The following is a 9,613-nucleotide window of genomic DNA, read 5'->3' on the forward strand; positions in this document are numbered from 1 at the left end:
ACTTAAATCTTAGTGGTAATATGGCTGTCTAATGGGATGTAAGCCCTACTCAATAGAAGGGAACTCATACATGATACTCTAAACCTAGACAATTACCAATGACTTATAAGGTCATGGAATTTAGAGGAGAACCTATTACTATAAACTTCTTAAGTCATTATAATTTTTAAATTATAATTCTTTAATTATAAATTATTAAATTATTCTTCTTTAATCTACAGATAAGTGTAGCTCACTCTTCATTAAAAATGAGCTTCTTTTTTACAGCAGAGAGAATATTATAGAAACCTATAGCTGGTCAAAATGCAGAGAACAACTGAGTTTCTGGGTTCCCAATGCCAAATGAGACATCTATAGATAGATACAACCCTATCATCTAAGGCCCAGGGAATATTTCAGAAGTTAGGGGGAGAACAGTGTAGAGCACCGGGACCCCTGCTTGAAGATACTGTCTTCTGTGTATGACAGGGAAACTGTGCCCAGGAAATCTTAAAAATATAGGTGCCTAAACAAGCCCTGCAAAGTGAATATAATTTGATATGATGTGGATGGGGGAAATCTACAATACAAGGTTCTATTGTAGATGAGGAGGTACATGAAAGTAATGGCTGAGAGATGGAGGCTATAGAATAAGTAATTTAAAAATAAGAGATCATTTGAAAGGCAGTAAAGAAGTTTATGGGAGGAGTTATGAGGGAGAAAGGGAGTTATACAAATGATGTAAATATATTACTCATATATGAATGTTTAAAAAATTGAGAATTAAATTTAAAAATGAAAAGTATTTAACTTACAAGTTATATGCAATCTTTTAGAGTAAAAACTCACAGTTACATGAAACAAAAGACAAGAGCATTCTACACATTTTACAAGCATTCATCTCTGCAACTATAGCATTTTGATTACATAAGTTGACATATATTTGTGTATTATCAATATACAACACTTCAGAATATCTTAACTTGGTGTCAAGAAAGTTTATATTTTCAGTTTTTAATTATGTGTAAATGTATATGTGTCTGTATTTGTTTATGCTCACATATCCATGGACTCTAGTAGAAGGCATTGGATAACCTGAAGTTGAGTTACAGGCAGCTTTGAACCACCTGAAGTAGATACTGAAGTAGATACTTGGAACAAAGCTTGAGTGTTCTGCGAATGGTATCAGTATAGGCTTTGAACTACTGAGTCACCTCTTATCCCAATACATGTGTACACACACACACACACACACACACACACACACACACACAAACACACACACACACAAACACACAAACACACACACACACACATTATTTTATACTAGATGGTCTTTGAAACCTAGTGTCCTTTCTCTCATGTGTGTGTGTGTGTGTGTGTGTGTGTGTGTGTGTGTGTGTGTGTGTATATATATATATATATATATATATATATATATATATATGTCATATCTGGAAGTGACTGACAGCAAAAATTCTCAGTATATTTTTCATCTCTGCTCCCTTTACTGCAAGTGGGACAAATGTTTAGCCTAGTCCACATTCTTCCCTGGGAATCTAAGTAATTTAAGTGAAACAATGATGAGTAATTTTGTATAAACTAATATCCCTAGGACTTACATTTAGTCCTCTGGGAAAGTTTGTCACTTTTATTTGATGTTATAAGAATTTATACTCAGACAACTACACTAGCCGAGTGTCACCAGCAATATCAATTTAATTAAGCTACTGACAGCTTTTTCTCGTTTATTCAGTTTAGTGTCTCAGGCTTTATAATCAAATGGGCCAGAAAATTTGTGCCAGGTTTACCATTTCAGATTCTTTCCTTTTCCCAGAGTCCAACTTGACTTGTTAAATCATTCTTTTGGTGTTGCTCTGGATAAATATGTCTCTTTTATTTCTTGTGTCTTTGAATTACCTTATACCAGATGACTTTCAAAAACCAGTTTCTCTCTCCAAATTTTATGAATATTGTATACTCAAATGAAAATCATTGAATGTTTTACAATGGGATTGGTGAATCGCAGGAATATTATGGATCAACCCTTTCAGTCATGTTAAGATTCTAGACAGTTCTTCCATTTCCTAAAAGAAATAAAAGACTTTTATTTTCTAATGCATTAGAATCCTTTAAGGGATTTATTGATTTCTTCCAATTTTTTGTTTGTGTTTTCCTCAATTTCTTCAAGAGAATTTTTCATTTCACCTTTTAAGGCATCTATCATCTTCATATAGTTATTTTTAAGGTTTTTATCTTCTGTTTCTTCTACGTTGTGATGTTCAGACCCTGTTGTATGTATTTTTGCACTGGAGTTTATCTACCCATCTCTTCCTCCAATAGGTGAAAAAAGTGTCTGTGTCTGAGGGAGTTGTTCTTGTCCACTCTGTGCTGGCTGTGTCTGTGTCTCACAGGGCCACTCTTGGTACAATCAGAGTTCTTGGTCAAATCAAGGTTGGTAGATTGTGTGTCTCAGAGAGCCAATCTTCATCTTCTCAGAACTCTTGGTCCTCTTGGTCTAATCAGAGCTGACAGATTCTGTGTCTCAGGGAGCCACTGAGGCTGCAGGTGGATGGGTGGGTTTGCGGCAGGGAGTGGGTCTTATAGATTGCAGGGTCCAGTCTGTTGGGGGGTGTTGGTGGCAATGCCTGCCCACAGGAGTCTTCTCTGCTGGCCTGCATTGGGGCAGCGATCAGAATCCTTTTTAAACGAAAATGATCCTGTCTGCTATGTGATTCTTCCATTTTACAATCTCTAAAAAGGATGGCCCTAAGAGGGACATGCATGAAGGGCCCCAGGGAGGGGAAATAGTTAAGATCCACTGAATAAACTGGAATAAGTGTAGAAGGGAAAGGATGGGGATTGGGCACAGGAGGGACTGAGATAGCCAAGTGGAGGGTGGGACTGAGAGGGAGAGCAATGAATGCGATATCATGGTAGAGGGAACCATTAGGGGGTTTGGGAGTAACCTGGTGCTAGGGAAATCCCCAGGAATCCACAAGGATGACAAAAACTAAGACTCTTAGCAATAAAGGAGAGGGTATCTGAACTTACCTTCCCCTATAATCAGATTAGTGACTACTCTAATTGTCATCATAGAACCTACATCTAGTAACTGATAGAAGCAGATGCAGTGGTCCACAACCAAGCACTGGGCTGAGCTCATAGACTTCAGTTGAAGAGAGGGAGGAGGGATCACAGGAACAAGCAAGGTCAAGATCATGATAGGGAAAACCATCTCTAATCATTTAAATTGAATGAATGAAACCAAGGTGAGGTGGGTGCACCTGTAGCTTCAGCTATTGTTTGGGCTGTAAACATAAGATAGATTTTAGCTCAGGAATTTTGGGAATTGAAGGCCACCTGGGCCATAGCAGAATTGTCTTTGGGAAGGAAAATCAATGAGAATTTTGTACTTGTGAAATGAAACCTACTATAGGAAGCAGAAAGTGCAGGCATTCTTAGTTGACGTCAAAATGTGTGTTAAATAATAGTTCACATCAGCAGTTGGTAGATTGTGAAACAAAGAGACACAGAAGATGTTGATGATAGAAAGAATCCCCAGTTATCATTTCCTGAAGAACTTGTAAGGTAAATATGTATATATATTAGCATATTATCATAGGAATGGATATAGATATAAGATAGATGATATATATACATACATACATATGTATGTATGTATGTGTGTGTATGTATGTATGTTTATGCATACACAGAAACAATTGCAGGTGAGTGATTTTTCACGTCCAAAGTATAATCCTTAGAACGCCAATAAACATTTTTCTTTGTACCTTAAATTTTCTTTTCTGTGTATTTGAGCTGGCCATTTTTCTTACTTGTGCTTCAAAAATGCAAATGATTGCTCAAAATGTTTTGAGATGTTTTAAGTCACTTTTTGTACTTAGAATTGATTTGTTGTAGTGATCAAATTCCTGAGACAATACAGAATTCATTTGTTATGACCATATAACATATATATAAATAGCAGTGGTGTATTTATTAATCAATATTCCAAATGCCTAAGTAATAGAATGATAGACTATCTCTGAAAGAATACTTGTACTGATTTTTAAAGTTGTTGAAATGGAGTTTTTAAAATTATTTCTTTTATTTTTGAGATTATGATATAAATATTTTACTTCTCCCTTCAAATTCCTCCCTTCAAACCATCCCATACAAATCCTCTTTGTTCTCTTTCAAGTTCATGGTCTCCTTTTTTATTAATTGATATGAGGAATGTATATATATATATATGCATATATATTAGGAATATATATTTGCAATATATATATTAGAAATGCACTCTCTCTCTCTCAAACACACACACACACACACACATACACACACACACACATATATATATATATGTCATGCTCAGTCTGTATCATGTTAGTAGTATGTATATTTTCAAGGCTGACCATCTGATTTTTAGATAGCTAATTGTTGTAATCATTCCTGGAAAAGGTTATTTATCCCACTGTCAGTATTCTTCAGTTGCCTATAATTCTTTTTTTAGGCTTTGCAATGCAGCCCTAGCTGTGCTGGGAACTCAACATGTAGAGGAGGTTCAACTGGAACTTGTAGTAGGGATCTTTCTGCCTCTGCCTTCCAAGTACTGGAAAGACATGCTTTAAACCTCAAATCTAGCATTTTCCAAAAGTATCTAATGTAATATACATGTAAATATATAAATATAAAGAGATAATTTAAATATCTAATCTTATGGAAACCATTAGATCTATTAAACAATTTTTAGGACTATACTGTAAGGATATTATTGTTATAAAATATTATTAATGAGTTTATATTGAATTAGAAAATATTTGAACATATTGTCTTGAATTTTATTATATGAAGATAAATGCCAGTAACCTCTGATTTAATAACTGGCAAAGTTCAATATTTATTCTTAATGTGCAAAAAAACAACTACTCTCTCAAGTTCTTTGTTCCTGTTAAGGAAGTATGTTTTGCGTATTTTCTTCTGCCTTCTCACAGCTGCTTATGTTCCAGGGTAGAGTTGTCTATTCCGTTGGTGGCACTGCTGCTACCACTTCCACCAATCTATGAACAAGTTCAGGTCTTAAGTTCCTAGGACTGCACTGGGGTGTGATGTGCAGACAGAGCTTACACCCACAGTGTGACTGCTGACAACTGATACCACTTTATCGTAAGTCTTTAACTGTAGAGTAAGTTCTAAGTGTGGAATTCTGACCAGTGGCTGCACCATCATTAAATTGACTCTAAGCAAGTTTTGTTTTTCTGCAAGTTTCCCATTCTAAGAATTTTATGCATTCCTGATTACTTCTTTAAATCTTTTCTTTCTTTTTTTTTTTTTTTAAAAAATCTTTTCTGAAATGATTTTACTTTTATTTCCCTCACTTTAAGGCAATCATGGAATTTCACAGTGATTTCTGGGGTGGGGCAGAAGGAAGGTGTCATTGGGAAAGTTCTAGGCAGTGGCCTGGTTGGCCTGCAAAGGTGCCAGCAAGGGAGGTACCTCTCTGGGGATGCAGCACATACTGCCTGGTAGGTGATGTTCCCAGAGGGGAAGAGCTGGTATGTAGAGTTCTCAGCAGCATCTAGCTTTCACAGCTCAGAGACTGCCACCTGTGGTGGCCAGTGAGTTGGTGATTGATCAGCTCAGCTGTCCTAGAGTTACCCTCAGCAGAGATGATGGCTGCCTCTTCTGCTGCTCAGCCTTTTCCACCACAAATCTGGCCCTGTCCACTTTCTACTGAGCCACCTATTTGGCTTCCACTGTTTCTGTGAACTCCTTCCCGAAGGTCAGATGTGTCAGGGACATGTCACCTATGTTGAGCGCAAAAGTTGCTGCTCACTCTGTTAGGTCACACTCACCTGCCTGGAGACCAGCTCTTGCTGGGTGATCAATTCTCCAGCATCAGAGTCAGTCACCACCAACTTGAGGATCTCTGTGGTGATGGATGGTAGCACCCCCATATCTCAGTCCTCACTGATGCTGCTATAGATACAAAGAATCTGGCTGGCCACTGGCCTGAAAAAGATGTACATTGGAGTGTTAATGTTGACATTCTGTAAATATTTCCTACAAGTGATGACCTATACACTCAATGGTCGCAAGCAGCCATCAAATATACTGATTTGACCCCCAGTTTGCTTATGTAGATCTCATCCATTTCTCTGTTGTTGGGAGATCCCTGTGTCTTTCTTAAGGTCCTCTTTACTAGGTAGCCTCCCTGGAGTTGTGAGCTGCAGTTTGGTTATCCTTTGGTTCACATCTAGTATCCACTTCTGAGTGAGTACATACCATGTTTTTTCTTTCTGAGTCTGGGTTACCTCACTTAGAATGATATTTTCTAGTTCTACCCATTTGCCTGCAAACCTCATGATGTCATTGTTTTTCTCTGCTGAGTAGTACTCCATTGTGTATATGTACCACATTTTATTTATCCATTCTTCAGTTGAAGGGCATCTAGGTTGTTTCCAGGTTCTGGCTATTACAAATAATGCTGTTATGAACATAGTTAAGCATGTGTCCTTATGGTATGATTGAGCATTCCTTGGGTATATGCCCAAGAGTGATATAGCTGGGTCTTGAGGGAGGTTGATTCCCAATTTTCTAAGAAAGCGCCATATTGATTTCCAAAGTGGCTGTACAAGTTTGCATTCCTACCAACAGTGTAGGAGTGTTCCTCTTGCACCACATTTTCTCCAACATAAGATGTCTTCAGTGTTTTCGATCTTAGTCATTCTGATGGGTGTAAGATGGTATATGGGGGTGAGGTTGGTAATGGAGGGCAAGGGTCAGGGGAAAGAGAACATAGGGGAGCGGGAGATCCTAGCTGGATCAGGAACAGAGTGGGAGAACAAGGAAAGAGATACCATGATAAATAAAGACCCCGTGGGAATAGGAAGAAGCAGAGTGCTAGACAGGTCCCCAGAAATCCACAAAGACACCTCCATGATAGACTACTGGCAATGGTCGAGAAAATGCCTGAGCTGACCTACTCTGGTGATCAGATGGCCGAACACCCTGGCTGTCATGATAGAACTCTCATCTAGTGACTGATGGAGGCAGATGCAGAAATCCACAGCCAAGCCCAAGACTCCAGGAGTCCAGGTAGTGAGAGAGAAGAGGGATTATATGGGCAAGAGATATTGAGACCATGATTGGCAAAAGCACAGGGACAAATAGCCAAACTAGTGGAAACACATGAACTATGAACCAATGGCTGAGGAACTCCCATGGAACTGGACCAGGCCTTCTGGATAAGTGAGACAGTTGATTAGTTTGAACTATTTGGGAGGCCACCAGGCAGTGAGACTGAGACCTGTCCTTGGTGCATGAGCTGGCTTTTTGGAACCTAGGGCCTATGCTGGGACACTTTGCTCAGCCTTGGTGTAGGGAGGAGGGGACTGGACTTGCTTCAGCTAGGTCTGTCAGGCTGGGCTGACCCACCAGGGAAGATCTTGCCTTGGAGGAGGTGGGAATGGGGGGCAGATTGGAGGGGAAGGCTTGGGGGGTGGGAGGAGGGAGGGCAGGGGAATGCATGGCTGATATGTAAAATTAAATTAATTATGAAATAAAAATATTTAAAAAATAAAAAATATATATACTGAATTGAGAAAGTGAATGCCTTCCCCTACCACAATGCACTATGCTCCATCAAAGATGACAGTTCTGTGCCCAGCATCCACATTATATAAGGCAAAGTTCACCATGCCTCTTGCAACTACTAAAGTCAGGATGAACTTTCCCATAGACTCAAATACTTTGGCAGCCATGATTCCTTCTGTTGCACCCACTCACACCCTTTCTCACTCTAACCTTCACATGAATTCCTCCTTTTAATTCTTTTCATCATCAATATTTTTTTTTGAGGATTTAGATCACATTGAGTTATTGAGTTTTCTCCACCACACTTCTATGTATAAATCATTTACATAGCTATGCTTTATGCAGCTATAATCCATTCATTCCCACTCCAATTCATAATGCAATGATGAATATAGGCTAAGTTATTAACCAGTCCAGTCAAACGCTATTTAGGTTTTCTTTTGTTTTGTTTATTTGTTGTGTAGAACAATGCAGCTATGAGCTCTCTGGTTCAAGCCTTCTCACATGAGGCTGTACTTTGAGAAATAAAGGTCAGATAAAAATATAGGTATACTTATGTTTTTTTACCTAAACACAAAAAGCACTTCTGGAAGAGAAAGACATAGGCAAACACAGTTTAGTTTGAATAATGCCAAGAGGAAAGGCAAGAACAAAAGACTTTATTCCATTCAGTAATTGGTTTTGGAGCATCTATGGTGTGAAGCTTAGAATATGCACTTAGCCTGAAACAGTAGAATAAATGTCATTCCAATCTAATTTGCCCATTGGTCTTTAAAAAATGTGTGTGTGTGTGTGTGTGTGTGTGTGTGTGTGTGTGTGTGTGTGTGTTAAGGACAAACTATTATTATATTTTGGAGCCCACTACCTATGATGCAACACCTCATGCCGCCTTGAGGCAGGGTGAAGGGCTTGGACTTGCCTCTACTGGATGTGCCTCCTTATGGGAGGCCTTGCCTTCTTGTGGGGGGGAGTGGGGGTGGGTTGAGAGGGGGAGGCTGGAGGGGACAGGAGGTGGGGGCAGGAGGAGGGAAGAGGGGGATCTTTGATTGGTGTATAAAATGAATGAAAATATTTTCTTAATAAAGAAGTATTCTGTATTTTAAACAAAAGAGTGATCTTCAAAATGTCAAGAGCTGGAGGAAGCATGACACAAAATTACAGTGTAGCATGATGAATCTATTTAGAGGAAAGCAGTCCAGATCTAACCTTGAAAGAGAAAATTCTTATTGTATGAAGAAACTAAATGTTGCTATTACAACTGATTTGTTTTTTTACCTATATTTGTAACTTATATTTCACTAGACCATGAAAATCCTAGAAGCAAATAACAAATAAATCAGTTGACACCTAATTTTTTTAAAGTTTCTTTTTAGCTCGACATATTTTAAAGGCATTAGTGTTTTGCCTGCACATATGTATGTGTACCAAGTGTGTGCCTTGTGCCCACAGAGGTCAAAAGAGTGTATCAGATTTCCTAGAACCAGAACTACAGATGTTTATGAACCACCACATCAATACTAGAAACTAAACTCAGATTGTCTGAAAGAGCAACAAGTCCTCTTAATGCTGAGCCAACTCTCTAGCCTTTGTTGACCACTAATCTTAGTGGGCAAGGGAAGAATCAGGTGCTCTCATTTCAAAGTGCTTAAAATTTTAGATAACATAATCTGTATTTTAGAAGCAATGCTAAAAATAAGTAAACAATTTTGTAGACTTAATGTTTTCATAGGCTTAATTTTCTTAATTTTCCCACTGTACCCAGAAGACATATCTTTGTTGTTTTACTTTCTTAGTTACAAGGTCATCAGGCAACATACATTGAGTCCCCTAGCTAGTTTTTGATTTATTTTTGATTTAAATAAATCAGCTTCTAATATCTTTCAATAAATTGACATTGTACAACTTGTGACTTCCTCCTACTGTTTATGCAATATGAAGTGTTTTGTGACATTTTAACAAATACAATGAATAAGAAAAAACTTTAAAGTTCATAAATATTAATAATAGCAAAGTTGTTTTATCACCTTAGTAA

General features: G+C 38.1%; 1 pseudogene; it reads right to left on the bottom strand.

Annotated features, from left to right (window-relative positions):
• Positions 1-4,973: 4,973 nt before the first annotated feature.
• On the bottom strand, positions 4,974-7,748 carry LOC131896112 (prohibitin 1-like; annotated as a pseudogene).
• Between the last annotated feature and the right edge of the window lie 1,865 nt (positions 7,749-9,613).

The sequence above is a fragment of the Peromyscus eremicus genome, chromosome 19, assembly GCF_949786415.1.
Source record: "Peromyscus eremicus chromosome 19, PerEre_H2_v1, whole genome shotgun sequence".
Classification (NCBI taxonomy): Eukaryota; Metazoa; Chordata; class Mammalia; order Rodentia; family Cricetidae; genus Peromyscus; species Peromyscus eremicus.